Source organism: Pinus tabuliformis, chromosome 1_1 (genome assembly GCF_031772625.1).
Source record: "Pinus tabuliformis cultivar Carrire ecotype Pingquan chromosome 1_1, CPIR1, whole genome shotgun sequence".
Taxonomy (NCBI): Eukaryota; Viridiplantae; Streptophyta; class Pinopsida; order Pinales; family Pinaceae; genus Pinus; species Pinus tabuliformis.
The window spans coordinates 321,582,890-321,605,436 of NC_142297.1; positions in this window are offsets into that span (position 1 = coordinate 321,582,890).

Consider the following 22,547-nt stretch of genomic DNA (forward strand, 5'->3'; position numbering starts at 1 on the left):
GCAGTGGGGAAACAATTAAAAGAGCAAGCTATACTCAAGAGGTTCCAATGGAGGGAATGACGAAAACACCAATAGCTAGGTTGAGGTGATGTTTTCAGGTAACAAGTGAGGTGAGGCTTGTCACAGGGCTAGGTTGCATTTGATGTTGAGCATGGAAAAGTTCATGGGGAAAGAAATGACCATTGTTGGTCATGCTAAGGGTTTAAGTGAAAGCCACATTGAAGGAATCAAATAAAATCAAGGCAAAAGGAATAAACAAGAATATGACACAGAGATTTTTGAGTTAAGGGAGTGACTCAACATCATAATACAACTGCTACAAAAGAGAGAAGAAGTCTTGAAAAAAATGTGGGACATCATAAAAAAATCCAAATTACCTATATGACACAAGGATTTTAAGAAGAAATCCCCAAAAAATAGAGAGATAGGGAAAAGAAGAATGAGGCCTTTTATAAAATCGTGGGTGGATGAAGAAGATCCTTGAGAAGTTGAGCCTAAAGAAGGAGCAGTTATTGTGAACCCAAAGAAGGAACACTCCTTAGAGATAAAGGGGAAGGGATTGCGTAAAGGTCCAAGGAAGGAGGATGTGATAAAGCATGAGGCTAGAAAGCATTTCATTTTCTAAATTAACAAGTTGTGTGTGGATTCATGTTTTTCTAGTGACAATGATTAAGGAGTAAATATGGGACCTGCTAAAGGTCTCATGTATTGTTAAATAAGTCCAAATTTGGAGATGGTGCTAGAACTAACAATGAAGGCTCAAGAGTCTCACTCTTTCAAAATTGATCAACTTGTTTATGTACAAATCAGCAAGGAGGGAAATTATTTTAAGTTGTCATAATAAGTGTGAGTGAAGGGGAAAGACAAAAATCTACTACAGAGTAAAGGGATGAGGCAGCACCATTTTTTAAAATCCAAGAGCATGAATAGATTTCTCCAAGGGAGAATGAGAATAAGACGAAAATTATAAAGGGCATTGAATACAATCCCACAAAATAAGAAGGAATTCATGTAGACACTAGGTTATTAGAGTTTTAAGAGGATTTAAAGTATATATAGGATTGGTTGGTTACCCAAAAAATTAAGAAAGGGTACAAGAAGGAAGTAACTAGGGTAAGTGAAGCCTCCAAATATTTTGATGCACAAGAGGAGAATATGAGGACTACTCATCAAGGAAGGAACTATTAACAACAATGGAGGAGGATGAGACAAGTTTGTCTCATAACGAAGATGAGGGACTTTGTAGAAGTCTCATGAGCTCCTTGGAGAGTTCAGATCAACATAATGGGATGTTGAAAAAGGTATTAAATGAGATCAAATATTATTATGGTTTTGAACCTGACATTTCATGTATGATTGTCGACTATCTTGTATATGGTGAAGGGCGATCATCTACAACTATGATGGAGAAGAATGGAGGAGAAGAAATGCTTGCTTAAGGAACTAAAAATAAGAATTTCATTCTAATAGGGAATGAGCCAACATTTTTCCAAAAGGAAGGCCAACATGAATGCCATATAATAGTGGATAGAGAAATTATTGACAGACGATTAAGGAAGCCTGTGTTTACCGAGGGAAGATAAGAAATTTCTATTAAACTCATTGATTGTTTGAAGGTGATGTAAGTGCATATTATTAACATATTAGTACAACAAATGAATAAATTGAACACTAAAGAAGATGACTCATGGAAACCAAGACAATAGAACACGACCACAACGTAATTAATTCAAAAAGACTATATGAGAATGAAGGGAGTGATGACATAAAAAAATCAGCCTTCGGAGGTTCATGTGTATGAGATTTGACAAAGAGAGAGGTAACAATATCTAGCAAGGAACAACAATAGTACAATTCAATGAAGGAGTAGAAACAATTAACAAGTATGTACAAACCAATGGACAAGCTAGACATAAGGATTGTAGAAATAAGGAGGTTGAAGATGAAAGTTTCTCAAAGGATGTATATTGGAAGGAGAAGGATAGTTTGTAGTAGACTACAACTAAATGGAAAAAGCTACATAAACAAGGAAGGGAGAGAGATGTATAGTAAATATTGGGATCTTGGCGAGTGGTAGACGATAAAAGCCATGTAACAAGACATGTGAGTAAGAACTCAATAACAATATAAAGTTTGGGATACATAAGGCATATGATCAAGAGGTGATATTATTTTGCCACCTCAAAAGTTTGATGCAAGAGATTTATCCCTAGATATCCCACTTTGATTAAGAGCCTGAAAGGGGATTCTAAAATTTTCAAAGGGGAAATAATTTCCCCTCCAATTGTAAACTTGTATAGATTATGACTAGTAAAATTTTAGTGTAGAGGGCGTCGATTCCAGACAAATCCCTTATTAGTAAGATTTTGGTTTGTTGAATGAATTCATGTTTTTTGGGAAATTAGGCCTTTGGAAACATACTCAGTTAGTTTAGAATTGAGACGTATTTGAAAATAGTTTTCATTAAGTTATGATATATTCTAGGTAGTTTTTAGCATTTATGTGTGTATCTTCAAAAAAAATTGAGCCCACATTGGGAGAGAGCTTGTGACGGAAAATGGGTATTCCTAAAAAGTATGTATGTTATGTAAATTTTTTAAACACAAAGTCAGAATAATTAAGTTCCCTCATATTTCTATTTGTGCATCTGTTAGAGTCGGTCTAGTAGCCCTCCATCAGCGATCAAAGCTCTTTGCATTTGCATAAGTAGGTGTCTCATCAGTATCATCTCATTGCATTCCATTAGGCATGCCATAACCCTAATGGAGGAGCTGGTGTCTTTATTCCCCTCTTGGCACTGCTGGATCAAGTTGTTTCAGTCAATAAACTCTTTCAAGGTTACTTGTCTTGTCTTGAGGTCAAAAGTCCTAGGTCTAGGGTTTAGGTCCAATTTGTCTTTGAGGTCATGTCTTTAAAAGTCAATAAATGCCCAGTAGGCTAGAGGGATGACTATCAAAGTATTTCTTCAAAATATTTCATCTTGTACAGCTAATTTTTACCTTGGATTTAAAAACCTTGTTTTTAAAGACAAGGTCATTTTCTCATTTTTGTAAAAAGTTGTAAAAATTCTAAATTCTTCGAAAGTCAGCATGCAGCCCTAGTCCCCTTTGCCAAGATTCCTTAGAAGCTATCCCTGCAAAAATTTTCAAGAAAAAGCATCAGTTCAACCAATTTCAGGACAAAAGGAAACCATAAAGTCAGCAGCATTTAAATTTTGAAAAAGTGTCATGTTATAAACATTAGAAAGAGGGTTTGAGGGGAAATTAATTTAAATCAAGCTTATAAAGCCCCTCTCTCCCTCCATTTGGTCATCATTTGCCTCAAAGCAAGAGTGAAAGGCGATTTGAAGAGAAACTGGGCGAAATTGCAGACAGAGCCCGCGCACGACCCGTTCAGACCTGCACGCGACGTGTTGGGCAGGCGCGACGCGTCAAGGGAGTCATCGCAGTTGGAAAAAAGCACTGGCGCGATGCGTTGGGCGCGCACGACCCATCCAGACCCGTGCGCTACATGTTGGGGATTCATCCACAGAAAATTGCCTGTAAACTGCAAAACGACCCCAAATTTCTTCAAGGTTGCAGCATTTCAACAATTAAAACAACAGATTTTTGAGCAGAAGCAGCGGTACATTTCAGCCACTTTGCTCTTGAAACCATGTCAGAAACCGAAACCGACTATGAGCAAAGTGATGACCGTGAGTCAACACTAGAGGTTGAGGTACAAAGGAGGCCTCACAGGGGTGGTAAGAGTGGTCACCATGTGAGAGAGGAGCCCACCTCTTTGACCTATTTGCAGGCTTGTCCACTTGCAGTCACATGTTTTCGCCACCTGTCATGTTATGAGTTTTGCGAGAGGATCTCTCAAATTCAGCATCATAGGGAATTGGTCCGCTTGTTTGTTTTGCATTTGCATGACGGGCATGTGAACCTTGCAGGGGTGGATTTTACATTGACACCTGAGATGGTTGCTCAAGCAATAGGGATACCTAATGTTGGAGAAGAGTGGAACAAGCGCAAACTATTGGACAGATTTCAGTATGAGCCCTACATTAAACCTGCATATATGAGGCACATGACTGGTGTATTTCCTTTCAGATTTTTGAGGGATGAGTATGATCCCTTGATGAGCCTCATCATGCGCTATTTCACCTGTGAGGGCAGATTTTCATGTTTGTATTCGTACCATATTCGCTTGTTGATGCATTTCACACGGGTACGGATGATGAACATACCATTTTTCATGTGTCGGAATATTGAGAAGATGGTGCCCTTGATGCAGAGAAAGAGCCCAGCACAGCAACACATGAGCATCTATCATTATGGTTTGATCCAGCTTGTGGTCATACATCAGTTGGCTCAGCAGGTTATCCCATGGGAGGATTTTATCTCTCGTGATTTTTTCACAGTGCCACCACCACCTCCTGAGCTTTTTCACGAGGAGGGAGGACCATCACAGCAGCATGATATCCCTGAGACCAGACATGTCAGCTCTCCTCCATTGGTCACATATCAGAGAGGCCACAGGGCCTTATTTGCATCAGCTCGGTGAGTATTTTCTCCACATCAGGTGGAAGGGGTCTCGCCTTCTTCATCAGCTCAGCGAGTGTTATCTCCACATCAGGTGGAAGGGGCCTCGCTTCCGACAGTGACACAGGTATCAGAGAGGGGCAAGCAACACATGATTGAGGAGGGACCGTCAGGTGATCCAAATATCGACATCATTGATCTTGACATCCATTCTCCTAGCACGGAGCTTCACGAGATCATTCAGCAAAAGGAAACTGAGAACCGCTTGTTGTAGCAAAAGTTAGAGATGGCACAATGGACAACTACATATTTGGAGCAGCGCAATAAGCAATTGGAAGATGAGCACACTCTTGATGAGTTGCGGAGGATTCATGAAGACCACAACTTGGCTCGCAAGAGACCCGGTGATTTGGTACCCGTTGAGCGAGAGGCTATGCTTCTCCGGGTCAATGCTCATTTGGAGAGGTTGTTGGCCAAGGCCAACCAAGATAAGGACCTGCTCCGGAACATGAAGAACCACTATTGGGCCCGAATGCATGTATGCAAGGCAAGAATGAAGGTGCTCCAAAGACGGTTGGCCAAAGCACTAAAACGAAGGAAAAGGCCCGATCCCCTCCACATCTTGGTTGAGGCTTCCTTGAAGGAGCATGATGCTAAATGACTTAACTCCAGCACAAATTTCAAAAAAATTTGAGCATTTTTGGTCACTTGTGAATTTTTGGGCAAAAAACAGGTTTTCTCCACCAACACGTCGCGCGCCGCGCGTGACCCTTTCGATGGGAAACTCATTTTCAAGAAAACTCAGAATTTTTGGATTTGTCATGAAAAGATGCACCTGCTAAGAAATTTCCAAGAAATTTCACCAAGTTTTGGGCCTCCAGAAAGTCAAAAAACAAGCAAAAAATGACTTTCTTCCACCTCTTTGACACACAGGAAGCAGTCTTGGGAGATTGCAATTTTGGAGGGGAAAATGGCCACCAAATTCAAAAATTGCACTTGGGTTGGAAAGTAGACATGTAGACCTTTCCAACAAGCCCACCTTGGCCTCATTTGGACACCTGTAAGTGCCTCAAAGGCAGCTCCAAAGACGCGCGACGCGTTCAGGATCAGGGCGCGACGTGTTGGGCGGTTTTCACAGAAATTCACCTACAGCTCAGCAAAACGTAGTTTTGACTGGATTTGACTTTTTGGAGTAGATTTTGATCTTCCTTGTTGTAAATGATGTAATTTTATGATATTTTGACACTTATTTATCTCTTCTAAATGATTCATTCATGAGATAGGCAAAAATTTAATGAATGAATTGGTTTCCTAGCTTATAGAGGCAAGTTGTTTTGACTGCCTAGTTTTCAGTGCTCAGTTTAGAATTGGTTGAAACAGCTCCTAGGATAGTGAGCTCGACCCCTAGAGGCAAGGAAAGATGTTAGATTGCCTATATTATGTACTTTCTTGGTCATTTTCATGGTTGGACTCTTGAGGGAGAAAGCTCTACTGTATTACTCATTGTATCTCTGCAATTTTGGCAAAGGAAGAAAAACCAGGGTTTTGCAGTCCTTTTTGGGATTCCTGTGGTTACATGTATTGATGGTGTGTTTCTCTTTGTACTTTTAAGTTTGTTATGTGAATCATCTTCTTACTTTTTCTTCTGCAAATTAGGCAAATGAAGTGTTAAGGTAGAATTCATGGTTGCTATGCTCTGCCTTTAAGTTTGCTTAATATCAATGTTTTCAGCTGTTTAAGGAGAATTCAAGGTGATTGCTTGCTCTCCTTAGCTCCTCACCAGTCATTCTCATCCATCCAAATCTTTCAAAGGCATCAATACAGTCTCCTACCTTGCCCCAAAGAACCCCCTACGAAAACTGTGTCCAATCCCCGTACCCAAAATTGCCTTTCCCCAATTTTCCACCAAAACCCTAAAAATCCCAAATCAAACCTTCTTATCAGTTCACTAGCCTAAAATCAATGTCCTTTATTGGTTATCTCCACCCTTTGAAGATCTTTGTCGAGATATACTGGAGAGAGCCCTCTCATGCCCCGTAGGGCTAGCTACGAGGCTAAGTGGTTTGATGTTGCCTTGGAGTTTGCCTTTCTCATCCTGAGGTGAAATTTCAAGCGCTAACATATTGGCGACCATACTGGGGAGAACAAATTGTTTGCTGATTGATGTGTTTATCTCATAAGTCTTAGACGGAGTCTGAAGATACGCCAGGTAGCCTTCGAAAACGCTCTTGATTTGCATCAGCGCAAGTAGATAAACGCTGCTTCATTCGACCTCCGTGAGCTAGTGAATGTAACACTTCATTTACATCTCACCCCAGTATATTTGCAAACTCTGAACTTTTGGATGATTAGTTAAGAGTTTTCACAGGTTGATTGGCTATTTGTTCCTTGATATCCAAACTGGCTTTAGATTCTGGTCATATATTCAAATCTCATTCATGTCCAGCTGTTTTTGAGTATCTTGAAGACATTGATTTTGACGAGAGTTTTGAGTTGTCCTTGTTCAAAACTAAATATGAAAGTGCACTTGATTTTCTAGTTCCCAACCCTGATTTTGCAGCTGCCCTTGAAATTGAGAGACACAATAAATTGGTTGACAATTTCATCCTAAGATCTCTTCAGTCAGATATTCACGCTACAAATCTTTCTGAGTTCGTTGAAACTATATCTGTTCATATCGGATCCACTATCATGGCGCATGAGCAGTCCAATCCTCCTTTTATTTCTATTTCTCCTATAATCACTTATCCGGAATCTACAGTTGGTTCTCCCTCTACATCCCATACCACTTCTCCTCCTCATACTCCTCATACTACAGCTACACTTACTCCACCTGCTACTCCTAGACCCAATCTACCTAAAGCAATGGCTGCCCAATTTGCTCCTCTTGCTCTTCCCCAAAATCTGCATGATATGCCAGCCGATTATCAGAGTAAAATTCCCATGTTTGATGGCACTCCACAGAGTTTCCCTGCTCAGCAACATATAGACAAAATGATGACTTTCTTTTATCTATATGAGATAGATGAAGAGGATGTAACTATGCGTTTGTTTGTACAAACATTTGATGGCGAAGTAAGAAAGTGGTTCAGAGGTTTGACAGCCTGGAGCATTGCTACCTTAGAGGCACTTCAAAGGCAGTTTTTAGATCGATGGGAAATCAGAAAGGATCTGCTTCAGATTAATGCCGAATACAACAACCTCAAGTGTAATCATGGTGAGTCCATTCAAGATTACATTATCAGATTTAATACAGTTTACAATGCTATTCCCGATGATTTGAGACCGTCAAGAAAATCAGCGCTCCTCAAATTCCCGGATGGCTTTGATCCGGAGATGGCTTATTCATTGCGAGATAGAGATCTGCCTACGTTGGAGGATATGCAGAAAATTGTTGTTAGTGTTGAAGCGAATTTGAATGATAAAAGAGCGAGGATGAAGGCGGAAAAGCGAGTCACAATCAAAGAAGAAGCTTCTACATCAGATCAGCTCCTCCGCAAGGTTGAAAAGATTGAAAGAGCACTTGAACATACTCATCTCAGCAAGCCGGAACCTCAGATCCGTAATCCTAATTTCCGAGGTCCACAACAGCAGCAATATAGAATCAAACAGTGTGAAACAAGAGCACAAGAGGCAACAGTTCAGTAGCAAATTAAACCTCCTTTTTAGCAGAATTTTGTTAGCCAAGAATCTGAGGATGAAGGTGATACGGTGGGAGAGGAAAATCACTTTTTCACTCCTGATGATCTGCCTACCTATATTACATAAGAAGAAGAATTTGTGAGAAATTCAGTCATACATCAGGATGAGCATTATATCTTATCAAATGAGGCAATACTTGAGGAAGAATCGGAGGAATACCAAAGAGGATATCTCAATGCTTTTTCCGCTCAGCAGAGGCAATTAAGAAACCGAGCTGTTCCCATAAATCCCATTCAGAAAAGGAAAGATACTTTAGCAAAGAATGATTCAGCTTCCCCACAGACAAAAGGAAAAGACATAATTGATCCTTCAGCAAGTCAATCATCATCAGCAAGCAAGATAGATCAGCCATCAAGCACACTGAGAGATAAAGTTGAAAGAAGAGAAGTTCCAGCCAAAGAAGGTGAGAAGGTTTCAGCTTTCAGTTTGGAGAATGAAATTTCAAAGTTGAAAGTGTCCATTCCTTTGACGGAAATCGTGAAGAACAACACTTACCGAGGCCAAATCTCCAAGATGCTGAATTTTGATCCAATGCTAGACACGGTGAATGTAGAAGATGATCAACCGGAATTGATTTTTGGGCCTGCTTTAAATGGTGAGTCTCCCGAAAGTGATGTTCCTCCATTCTATATCAGTTTGCGATTGCATGAGTATGTTTTACATAATGCCATGTTTGACTCGGGAGCTTCACATAATTTGATGCCGAAAGCAATTATGGAAAAGCTGGGGCTAGACATCACAAGGAAGTATCATGATTTGTATTTGTTTGATTCCAGCCGGGTGAAATGTATTGGTTTGATCAAGGACTTGGTGGTGAGCCTAGATCAAATCCCAGCAAAGAATGTTTTGATGGATGTGGTGGTGGCGGATATTCCTCCGTGGTTCGGCATGTTGCTTTCGAGATCTTGGGGAGCCAAGCTCAAAGGTACACTTCAGCTTGATTTTTCTTATGCTACGATCCCGGTTTTTGGTCAGATGAGGAAGTTATATAGGGAGCAAAACATGAAATACATGATCATTAGTAAGGAAAAGCCAGTGAATCATCCTGTAAATTATGTACATACAGATTTGGAATCGTTTGTTTTGTTTGCTGATAATTTTAATGAGATAGATAGTCAGTTGGTTCAAGCAGAAGATATACCAGACATTACAGAAAATTTTAGAGAAATTTTGAGAAAGGAAAGTGAAGAAAGGTCCGCTGTCATGGAGCCAACAGTTGAAATGAAAGGGCAGCAAATAGAAAATGCAGAGACATCACAATTTCAACATTTAGAAGACGATGAGGATGGTCTTTGGACCATGGATTTTGATGGCACTGTGGGCAGCGATGGTGCTGGTATAGGTGTGTGGATTCGAAGTCCATTTTATGTCCGAAACAAAGTCCCAAGTAAGGTATGAGTATGTTCTTACAAATTGGCATTCGATTGTTCAAACCATGAGGCAGAACATGAGGCTCTCATTGCTGGCCTGAAAATCCTTCGGAAGTTGAAGGCAAAGAAGATAGCAGTATATGGCGACTCCGAGTTGGTTATAAAGCAAGTGAAAGGTGAGTTTCAGGCCAAGAATCCTTGTATGCGAGCATATCGAATGCTGTCCTAGATATCTTGAAGCTATTTTTTGAACATACTTTGACATGTGTGCCCCGTATCCAAAATGGTGTTGTGGATGCATTTGCTAAGGCAGCAAGTAATCTAAAAATCCCCATGAATTCCAGCAATAAGTTTGAGATTTATGTGAAGCACCGTCCTACAGTCCCAAACAATCAAAGATGTTGGCAAGTTTTCCAAGATGATGAAGAAATCAAGGATTTTCTGGAAGTTGAAGGTGAGTTCAAAGACATCTCCATAGACACAGAACCTGAGGAAGTAAATCAAATGGATGTATTGTAGCTTAAATACTATTTCATTCCTAAAGGATTAATTCCTTTGGAAGAGTTGTTCGATCAAGATGATGTGGCCCGCAAACCAACCTTGAGGCCAATGGAAGAAGGTGTCGAAGAAGTGAATCTTGGAATAACTGAAAATCCGAAGATGGTGAAACTATCGAAAGCATTGTCGCCAAAGGTAAAGAAAGAATATATCAGATTGTTGTCTTCGTTTTCTAATGTTTTTGCATGGGATTATTCAGATTTGAAAACTTATGACACACGTATCATTCAGCATACCATTCCCATAAAGCCAAATCAAAAGCCTTTCCGACAAAAGTTGAGAAGAATTAATCCTAAGTTGCTGCCATTGATCGAGAAGGAAGTTAACCGGTTGTACAAATCTAGAATTATAGTGCCAATCCGATTTTCCGATTGGATTTCCAACTTGGTGCCCGTGAGAAAGAAGACCGGTGAGATCCGCTTGTGTATAGACTTTAGAAATCTGAATAAGGTGTCGCTAAAGGACAATTATCCGCTGCCCAAGATGGATCATATATTGCAGCGAGTAGTTGGGGCATCAAGGATGTTGCTACTTGATGGTTATTCCAGGTATAATCAGATTTTGGTGCATGAGGATGACCGCGACATGACTGCATTCACTACTCCATGGGGAACATTTCATTATGCCGAGATGCCATTTGGATTGAAAAATGTAGGTGCCACCTTTTAGCGGGCGATGGACATGGCCTTTGCTAATGAGAAGGATGTCTTTTTGGTCGTTTATCTTGATGATTTAACTGTGTTTTCTAAATCTGATGAAGAACATTTGTATCATTTAACAATGGTGTTTCAAAAGTGCAGAAAATATGGTATCTCATTGAATCCAAAGAAGAGTCTTTTCGCTATGAGTGAAGGCAAGTTGTTGGGCCACATCATTTCCAAAGATGGCATTCATATAGATCCTGCACGTGTGGAAGCTATTCAGCAATTAGAGCAGCCCCGAAACAAGAAAGAGATTTAGTCCTTTAATGGCAAGTTTAATTTTCTGCGTCGCTTTATTCTGAATCTTGCTGAACACCTTAGAGAAATCACTAACATGTTTAAAAAGGACAGCCAACTTAAATGGACCAAAGAGGCGGTAAAGTCTTTCAATTTGGTAAAGTTAATTTTATCTTCAGCCCCAACTCTAATTAGCCTGGATTATACACAAGATTTTATTTTATTTTCATTTGCTTCTGAGCATACATTGGCAGCTGTGCTGATGCAAAAGAGAGATGGAGTTGAGAAGCCCATTGCTTTTTTCAGTCGTATTATAAGGGACGGAGCGCTGAAGTATAATATCATTGAAAAGCAAGCATTGGCACTGGTAAAAGCTTTGAAAGATTTCCGTGTGTACGTATTGAATTCCCACATTTTGGCATATGTTCCTAACGCAGCTGTTAAAGATGTTTTGGTACAAGCGGAACCGGAAGGAAAACGGGGTAAATGGATTGCTGCACTATTGGAGTATGATGTGGAAATTAAGCCTACCAAGCTGATCAAGGGCCAAGGTCTTGCTAAATTGATGGCTGAAACAAATCTCCATGTCCTAGACATTAATTTGATTGCTGCCTTGTCCGACGAAGATGAAGAAAATTCAGCGCTACAGGTATCTGATATCTTTATTTCCTCTCCTTGGTATGCTGATATTGTATATGTGCTTCAAAATTTGTCTTCACCTCCCGGGATGCCTCGAAACAAAGCTAGGACATTGAAGTTAAAGGCTGCTAAATTTTGCATCATCAAATCTGCACTATATTGGAAAGACCCCGGTGGCATATTGCTGAATTGTTTGGTCGAGGAGGAAGCTAAGAGAGCCGTAGAGGATTTTCACAAAGGTGACTGCGGGGGTCACTTGTTTTGGAAGACCACGGCAAACAAGATCTTAAGGGCAGGTTTCTATTGGCCTTCGTTGTTTTCAGATGTATATAAAGCTGTCAAGAGTTGTCATGAATGTCAAATTTTTCAAGGAAAGCAGAAATTACAGCCCTTGCCTCTCAAGCCCATTGAAGTCAGCGCACCATTTCAGCAGTGGGGCTTAGATTTCATCGGCGAAATTCATCCAGCATCTTCCGGACAGCATCGATGCATATTGACAGCCACTGATTACTTCACGAAATGGATTGAAGCCATTCCCACCCGGCAGGCCACGGACTTGGTAATTATTTCTTTCCTTGAAAATAACATATTGTCACGTTTCGACTGTCCACATAAGTTGATTACAGATAATGCAACAGCGTTTAAATCAAAGAAGATGGTTGATTTTTGCTACAAATATAACATCAACTTGGGGCATTCAACCGCCTATCATCCACAAGGAAATGGGCTGGCTGAATCTTCGAATAAATCTTTGGTAAACATCATAAAGAAATTGTTGGAAAACAATAAGAAGAGCTGGCACAAACAGTTAGTAAATGCATTATGGGCTGATCGTGTAAGTTAGAAAAAGTCAATTGGTATGTCACCTTTCGAACTAGTTTACGGGATAGATGCGGTGTTTCCTACTTCACTTAGTATTCCAGTAGAAAAATTGCTTCAAGAAGTTTGTGTTGAGGAGGCTCCAATGCAAAGACGGATTAGTCAAATGATTCATTTATAGCAGACACGGGAGGAGGTTCTTCAAAATACTCTTAAGTTGCAAGAGCGCATAAAGAAAATCTATGACAGAAAAGCAAAGCCGGATGATTTCCAGATAGATGATGTTGTTTTGAGGTGGGATGCCCGAAATGAAGACAAAGGGAAACATGGAAAGTTTGACAACTTATGGAAAGGTCCTTACAAAATTGCAGCATACCGTGGTCCAAATGCCTTTCTTCTCAAGGAAATGAATGGTGATGATTGTCTTGGAGGGTCGGTCAATGGCCGGCTGCTTAAAAGGTACCATGTCTGAGCATTTTCTGCTCTAGCCATTATCATTCTAATTACCATTTTACTTTTATTTCACTGCAAGTGTGCACTGATCTTTCATCTTTAGTATGGGGCCCGCGGTGAATGCTATAATTCTGGAGATGGAGATTAGTTGGTGTGAGTTTTTCATTTTGTTTTATCAGTCCATTTTCTGTCCAAAAGTTGAGTTAGTTTGGGTCAAAGATAGTCCAATTTTCAGTCAGTTGTTAAAGTCAATAAAGTTGTCCCAGTTTGGGTCACATATGTAAATAAGGACTCCATTGCCCAATGATTGAAAAGCACTGGTCTACTCTCCCAGAGGTCTAAGGTTCTTGGTACCTCCAAGGAGCTACCATCCCCATTGGAGACAATTTTATAGTCGGTCTAGTAGCCCTCCACCAGCGATCAAAGCTCTTTGCATTTGCATAAGTAGGTGTCTCATCAGTGTCATCTCATTGCATTCCATTAGGCATGTGATAACCCTGATGGAGGAGCTGGTGTCCTTATTCCCCTCTTGGCACTGCTGGATCAAGTTGTTTCAGTCAATAAACTCTTTCAAGGTTACTTGTCTTGTCTTGAGGTCAAAAGTCCTAGGTCTAGGGTTTAGGTCCAATTTGTCTTTGAGGTCATGTCTTTAAAAGTCAATAAATGCCCAGCAGGCCAGAGGGATGACTATCAAAGTATTTCTTCAAAAGATTTCATCTTGTACAGCTAATTTTTACCTTGGATTTAAAAACCCTGTTTTTAAAGACAAGGTCATTTTCTCATTTTTGTAAAGAGTTGTAAAAATTCTAAATTCTTCAAAAGTCAGCATGCAACCTTGGTCCCCTTTGCCAAGATTCCTTAGAAGCTATCCCTGCAAAAATTTTCAAGAAAAAGCATCAGTTCAACCAATTTCAGGAGAAAAGGAAACCATAAAGTCAGCAGCATTTAAATTTTGAAAAAGTGTCATGTTATAAACATTAGAAAGAGGGTTTGAGGGGAAATTAATTTATATCAAGCTTCTAAAGCCCCTCTCTCCCTCCATTTGGTCATCATTTGCCTCAAAGCAAGAGTGAAAGGCGATTTGAAGAGAAACTGGGCGAAATTGCAGACAGAGCCCACGCGCGACCCGTTCAGACCTGCACGCGACGTGTTGGGCAGGCGCGACACGTCAAGGGAGTCATCACAGTTGGAAAAAAGCATTGGTGCGAAGCGTCAGGCGCGCGCGACCCGTCCAGACCCGTGCGCTACATGTTGGGGATTCATCCACAAAAAATTGCCTGTAAACTGCAAAACGACCCCAAATTTCTTCAAGGTTACAACATTTCAACAATTAAAACAACAGATTTTTGAGAAGAAGCCGCGGTACATTTCAGCCACTTTGCTCTTGAAACCATGTCAGAAACTGAATCCGACTATGAGCAAAGTGATGACCATGAGTCAACACTAGAGGTTGAGGTACAAAGGAGGCCTCACAGGGGTGGTAAGAGTGGTCACCATGTGAAAGAGGAGCCCACCTCTTTGACCTATTTGCAGGCTTGTCCACTTGCAGTCACATGTTTTCGCCACCTGTCATGTTATGAGTTTTGCGAGAGGATCTCTCAAATTCAGCATCACAGGGAATTGGTCCGCTTAATTGTTTTGCATTTGCATGACGGGCATGTGAACCTTGCAGGGGTGGATTTTGCATTGACACCTGAGATGGTTGCTCAAGCAACAGGGATACCTAATGTTGGATAAGAGTGGAACAAGCGCAAACTATTGGACAGATTTAAGTATGAACCCTACATTAAACCTGCATATATGAGGCACATGACTGGTGTATTTCCTTTCAGATTTTTGAGGGATGAGTATGCTCCCTTGATGAGGCTCATCATGCGCTATTTCACCTGTGAGGGCAGATTTTCATGTTTGTATTCGTACCATATTCGCTTGTTGATGCATTTCACACGGGTACGGATGATGAACATACCATTTTTCATGTGTCGGAATATTGAGAACATGGTGCCCTTGATGCAGAGAAAGAGCCCAGCACAGCAACACAGGAGCATCTATCATTATGGTTTGATCCAGCTTGTTGTCATACATCAGTTGGCTCAGCAGGGTATCCCATGGGAGGATTTTATCTCTCGTGATTTTTTCACAGCGCCACCACCACCTCCTGAGGTTGTTCATGAGGAGGGAGGACCATCACAGCAGCATGATATCCCTGAGACCAGACATGTCAGCTCTCCTCCATTGGTCACATATCAGAGAGGCCACAGGCCCTTATTTGCATCAACTCGGCGAGTATTTTCTCCACATCAGGTGGAAGGGGTCTCGCCTTCTTCATCAGCTCAGTGAGTGTTATCTCCACATCAGGTGGAAGGGGTCTCGCTTTCGACAACAGCATAGGTATCAGAGAGGGGCAAGCAGCCCATGATTGAGGAGGGGCCGTCAGGTGATCCAGATATCGACATCATTGATCTTGACATCCATTCTCCTAGCACGGAGCTTCACGAGATCATTCAGCAAAAGGAAACTGAGAACCGCTTGTTGCAGCAAAAGTTAGAGATGGCACAATGGACAACTACATATTTGGAGCAGCGCAACAAGCAATTGGAAGATGAGCACACTCTTGATGAGTTGCAGAGGATTCATGAGGACTGCAACTTGGCTCGCAAGAGACCCAGTGATTTGGTACCCGTTGAGTGAGAGTGTATGCTTCTCTGGGTCAATGCTCATTTGGAGAGGTTGCTGGACAAGACCAACCAAGATAAGGACCTGCTCCGGAACATGAAGAACCACTATTGGGCCCGAATGCACGTATGCAAGGCAAGAATGAAGGTGCTCCAAAGACGGTTGGCCAAAGCACTAAAACGAAGGAAAAGGCCTGATCCCCTCCACATCTTGGCTGAGGCTTCCTTGAAGGATCATGATGCTAAATGACTTAACTCCAGCACAAATTTCAAAAAAATTTGAGCATTTTTGGTCACTTGTGAATTTTTGGGCAAAAAACAGGTTTTCTCCACCAACACGTCGCGCGTCGCGCGCGACCCTTTCGATGGGAAACTCCTTTTCAAGAAAAATCAGAATTTTTGGATTTGTCATGCAAAGATGCACCTACTCAACAATTGCCAAGAAATTTCACCAAGTTTTGGGCCTCCAGAAAGTCAAAAAACTAGCAAAAAATGACTTTCTGCCACCTTTTTGACACACAGGAAGCAGTCTTGGGAGATTTCAATTTTGGAGGGGCAAATGGCCACCAAATTCAGACATTCCAATTGGGTTAGAAGGAAGACATCTAGACCTTTCCAACAAGCCCACTTTTGCGTCATTTGGATGCCTGGAAAAGCCTCAAAAGCAGCTCCAAAGACGTGCGACGCGTTCAGGATCAGGGCGTGACGTGTTGGGCAGTTTTCACAGAAATTCACCTACAGCTCAGCAAAACGCAGTTTTGACTGGATTTGACTTTTTGGAGTAGATTTTGATCTTCCTCATTGTAAATGATGTAATTTTATGATATTTTGACACTTATTTATCTCTTCTAGAAGATTCATTCATGAGATAGGAAAAAATTTAATGAATGAATTGGTTTCCTAGCTTATAGAGGCAAGTTGTTTTGACTGCCTAGTTTTCAGTGCTCAGTTTAGAATTGGTTGAAGCAGCTCCTAGGATAGTGAGCTCAACCCCTAGAGGCAAGGAAAGATGTTAGATTGCCTATATTATGTACTTTCTTGGTCATTTTCATGGTTGGACTCTTGAGGGAGAAAGCTCTATTGTATTACTCATTGTATCTCTGCAATTTTGGCAAAGGAAGAAAGACTAGGGTTTTACAGTCCTTTTTGGGATTCCTGTGGTTACATGTATTGATGGTGTGTTTCTCTTTGTACTTGTAAGTTTGTTATGTGAATCATATTCTTACTTTTTCTTCTGCAAATTAGGCAAATGAAGTGTTAAGGTAGAATTCATGGTTGCTATGCTCTGCCTTTAAGTTTGCTTAATATCAATGTTTTCAGCTGTTTAAGGAGAATTCAAGGTGATTGCTTGCTCTCCTTAGCTCCTCACCAGTCATTCCCATCCACCCAAATCTTTCAAAGGCATTAATACAGTCTCCTACCTTGCCCCAAAGAACTCCCTGCGAAAACTGTGTCCAATCCCCGTACCCAAAATTGCCTTTCCCCAATTTTCCACCAAAACCCTAAAAATCCCAAATCAAACCTTTTTATCAGTTTACTAGCCTAAAATCAGTGTTCTTTATTGGTTATCTCCGCCCTTTGAAGATATTTGTCGAGATATACCGGAGAGAGCCCTGTCCTGCCCCGTAGGGCTAGCTACGAGGCTAAGTGGTTTGATGTTGCCTTGGAGTTTGCCTTTCTCAGCTTGAGGTGAAAAGTGCTAACAGCATCTATAGTAATATTTTTTGTAAATTCCTGAATAATCCTCTTCTGTGATATTCTATGTTGTGTGTGCTATAATTCCTAGAGGATTCAACTAGTGAAAGGAGATGAGTGTCTTTTGAAGAAGTTTTAAAACTTTCTGGGTGAGCTGAATGGTGAATTCAATAATTAAAATATGGTGTCATGTCCCAATTAACTGAGGTCTCAACAACATTTGAATAATTGATTAGGGCAGATATTTCAAGTCTTAAGGTCTTTATTGAAGAATGAGATTGATGCCAATGAATTCGCTAGTGTAATATATTAATTCCCAAATGGGGGGAATATATTTCGATGGCATGTTACATGGTGTAAGATTTATGTATGGAGCTTTGGCCTGGGAATGATAATTAGTCAATATTATTGACCAAGAAGTTTGAATAATTATCAGTGAAGGAATTTGAGCATAAGTATTGAAGAAATTCACCTAGGTCAGAGGGAATATATTCGTTTGGAGGTTTGGAAGCTACAATGAAATGATTTTATTATCAACTATATGATGGTGTGTCTAACCCCAAAGGAACACATCCAGAAAAGGTAAAAATCCTACTTAGCATATAAACAAATTATTGTTTATGTTGGATGTAGGTTGCCCTAGAAAATCCCTAAAACAAAGAAGATATTAAGCATATTCGAACTCAGGATAGTCAAGGATGACCTTATTCAATTTACTCTAGTGCTTGACATCTTTTTGGCATGGAGTATTTAACCCTAACCCCGACGAGTTCTAAAACTTGACTAGGTATTGGACTAACCTCTAGATTCAAAGTTAGTCGGTTGGGGTTGAGCTTAGTTAGCATAGTCGAGATTTAGAGAAGTCCCAACCCTTTGCCTTAGGTGGGACCTACGAGGTCAGGTTCTCGATATATTTTTTGATGAGTGTATTCAACTTCACCCCCAACTAGCTATTGATTAGACCAAAGCAAAAAAAAAATATTGTTTTGCAATAATCTGGTCATAGTTGGGTTTAATTTGTTATTATATATACCATTAGGTACCAAAGTCATGGGAGATCTCCTACTACAATTTTTTTAAATTTTATGTTTGACTTAGGGTTTTTTTTCTCTACGATCTCAGTATTAAACAAAATAAATCCACCACCTCACCTTTGTTGCATTAGAAAATATTCCAAGGGTGGGACACTTGAGAATTTGATATTATACATTCAGAAACTGATCCATTCAACCCATTATGTTATTGCCTCACATTCTCATTGAATAAGTAACCAAACTACCAATTTCCTCACTAACATGGTTTGTCATGACATTGACATCTATCTCTATGTAACTTGGCCTAAAGGGGGGGAAGTGAAGCTGGAAAATTCATTACAATACATTTTGGATGAGGATAGAAGTCACTTGATCATCATGGTTGTTGAAGATATGCATGAGGTTGGGGCTCATCGAGCCTACTACCCCTTTGTCTCATACTACATTATAAAGGGAGGAATTGGGTGTCTAGCCCACTACACTACCATCCACCGCATTTAAGATGGAGGGGTCATGTGGCCAATCTACTCCATGCATTGCATGTAATAGATCCTTTCAAAATTCAATACTATGGAATGTCACTATTCATTTCATAACTCTGTATGTGATCTGAAAATGAGATCTTTTCAATTAATAAGGTATTACAGACTCATGTGCATGGATTTGTTTGTGTTATTTTATGCAATGAATCGATAAGATTGTGAAATACATAGACAATGAAGCAGTAAGGAAGCATAATAGACAACACACATAAACAAAACAAATTTAATAAGGAGTTCACCCAATTCTCCTGGGCTACATCTCCTGGTCTAGCCTTCAGTAGTGACCTCACTATTATGTTTTCAAACAAAGTTTTACAATAGTATGAGCTTAATTTGAGACTCAACACACAACAGATACAACAGAAAGAGTTTGATTGAACGTCTCAAGCCTCTCTAAGTACACAGACTCTCTCAATCACTCTCTATCTTTGTCTTTGCTCTTTGTCTTGGTACTTCCTTCAATACAGCCTACTTATATTTTCTCTCTGTCTGTGGCTTTAAAGCCAATCTGCTCTGCCTGTTCATTTCTTCTTCTCATCTTTCTGTCTCCCAACCTCTGTCTTCTCGAATCCCTCTTCTAGCATTAAACAATCATTGCATAATGCATTAAGGGGAGGTGGCCACCTAATCTGCAATGGGTGAGTGCATCGGGTCTTTGAAATCCCTCAAACGGCCATTCTCTCTTTACACAGAGAAATGCGTTCAAACACAGGAAAATTACACCAAAAACTATTTATAAGACTTCAAACTTTCTGAATTCGCCTTATAACTCTTATCGAATCCAACTGTATATCAATATAATATCTCCACCGTTGATTTGGGAGATCCAAATCCAACGGTCATGGTTCATTTCTGGCGGCTCTTTCATATGAGGGTTAGCTGCCTGATGATGGTGTTTTTCTCTATCCCCAGCCTAGACATGTGGCAGCCATTGTATGGGATCAAGTGGAGCCCGACCCAAACGAATTACCGCCTTGGGCCCACCCGAAGTCCCGCTTATATCATGATTTCCATTTGTATTAAAAATACATTAAAACTATCAAAATACCACAAAAACGGCTTATGACGGATTTTAAATATTATGTAGTTTCACTCCCAAACCCCTTCGGTTCCGGGTTTTATCTCATCGATGATGTTTCTTTGTATTTCTTTAAATAATGAAATATGTGAAAATACATTAAAAAATGCGTTCGGGCAGATCTCAAATCTTATGCAACAATGTCTATATAGCCATCAGGTCCAGCTAATCGCATCACACATATACATGTGTATAAGCACCGCTCCATTTTGTTTCTCAGATTGCGATATCGCAATGTGACTGATCACAATCTCATGTCGCAACAACCCTGGGTCATTGTATGCACTCTTGTAATCTCCAATAGCAATTCTGTGATGCAACGTGGGTCGTTGATCTGTGCGCTTGCAATTTTTATGTGGTACACTCCGATTTCCTCTACTTGTCACAACCGATTTACGATTTTTCGATCAGATCTAGACCGTTGATCAGCCAGATCAGACGACTACTATGCAAAATTGCTGATAACCTATTTTTTCACTATTTCTTCATAATTTTAGCTACTGATAGTGTTTTCCGTTGTTTTTGAAGGTTCTTCTCATGCAATTTTTTTGGTTTTCTAAACGATTTTAAGAAGATTTCAAGACTTAGAGAGTATTCGAGGATCCATTTTGATCATGACTTCCCACTGAAAAGGCTTTTGGACCACCAAAAGTTGGTTTTCAAGCATCGCTCAAGTGAGGATACAGCTTCCTCACTTGTCCAATCTCTATCCATTTTTCACTACTGGGTTTTGAACCTTTGAGTCCAATTCTTAGGTACTCGACATCCCCTATGCACGTGGTTCTCACCTTCCTGTCTAGAACTATATCTTCCTGCAACTCATTGAGATATTCAGGCAACAGATCATCAATAGAAGGAAATTGACTTTTCTCTTCAGGATCTTCAATTAATGAAGGTTCAAATAGTGTTGAATTTTCTACATTTACCACTGAATAGATGTGCATGTAAGCTGGCAAATCAAGGCAGAAAGCATTCTCACCAATTTTCTGAAGTATCTTGAAAGGCCCATACCTTATTGGCTTCAACTTCTTTCCTTCACCTTGAATTTTGTCTTTGCTGATATACAACTAGATTTGATCACCAACTTGGAAGCTATGCTCTATCCGATGCTTACCATGCCTTGCCTTGTACTTGGCTTGGATCTTTTCCAGCTATTCCTGCACTGCCTGGTGAATTTCTTGGATCTATTCAATGAACCTCGTTGCTTTGTCCACATCATTGTGTCCATCAACTATTATGTCTTTTTCAAAGACAAAATCCAAGGGAGACCTTAGTATAAAACCAAAACATGTCTCAAAAGGAGATATTTATATACAAGAATGTTTATCATGGTTGTAATCATGTTGCATGTAACATAAATGCTCATCACAAAGCTTGGGATGCTTGCATTAATAACCCTTGAGCAACTGGATCACTGCCCTGTTGACCACCTCTGTTTGGCGATTTGTTTGTGGATGAAATGCTATGCTCTTCTTCAGTTTGGTGTCCATCAATTCCCGCAAACTTGACCAAAAATTCCCAACAAAACTGGAATCTCAATCATATACTATGGAAGTGGGTAACCCAAAATGCACACAGACATGCTAAAAGAAGAATTTTGTTGTTTGTTCAGTTGTAATCTATTTGTTACAAGGTATTAAAATACATTGTTGAACCTGTCCACAATAACATATAAATAGTCATGACCTTTTCTAGATTTTGAAAATCCCCCAACAAAGTCCATGGAAACACTCTCCCGAGGATGAGAAGGAATTGGAAGTGGAATGTATAAGCCTAGCTTTCTATTACTGGGCTTGATTTTAGCACACATGGCACACCCTTTAATATATCTAGAAACTGTTTCATGCATTTTTGGCCAATAACAAAATCTTTGTAGTTGTGCAACTATTTTACTTACACCAAAATGACCTGATATCAGACAAGTATGTGCTTCCCAAATTATGTTAATTCTTTCAGTCTGTGGAATGCATAGCTTTCCCAAATGATACAAGAGTTGGTCCTTAGCATGATAATCCAATTCTTCTACTTGTTTTCCATGACTTAAAGTTGCATATACATCTTTAAAATATATATCTTGAGCATATTGTTCAATGTAGCTTTCATGCAATACTGATGTATGTTTAAGTATAGTAGATGCATTTATAATTGGTCTCGATAACATATCTGAAACTTTATTGTGTGTGCCTTTCTTATAATTGATAGCTAGATGAAACTGTTGTAGAAAACCCATCCACCTATACCATCTTGATTGCTGCAAAATAGTTTGTGAGTGTAAATATTGAAGTGGTTGATGGTCAGTATGTATAATTGTTTCTTTTCCCAATAGGTAATGTTTCTACTTTTTCAGACTCTGCACTAATGCATACAATTATTTATCATGTGTGGGATAATTAACTACTGCAGATTTAAATGTCTCAGAATGATAACATATGGGTTTACCATGTTACATCAACACTGCTCCCATGGCAATGTCACTGGTATCTATTTCAATCTAAAATGGTCTTTGATGATCTGGCAA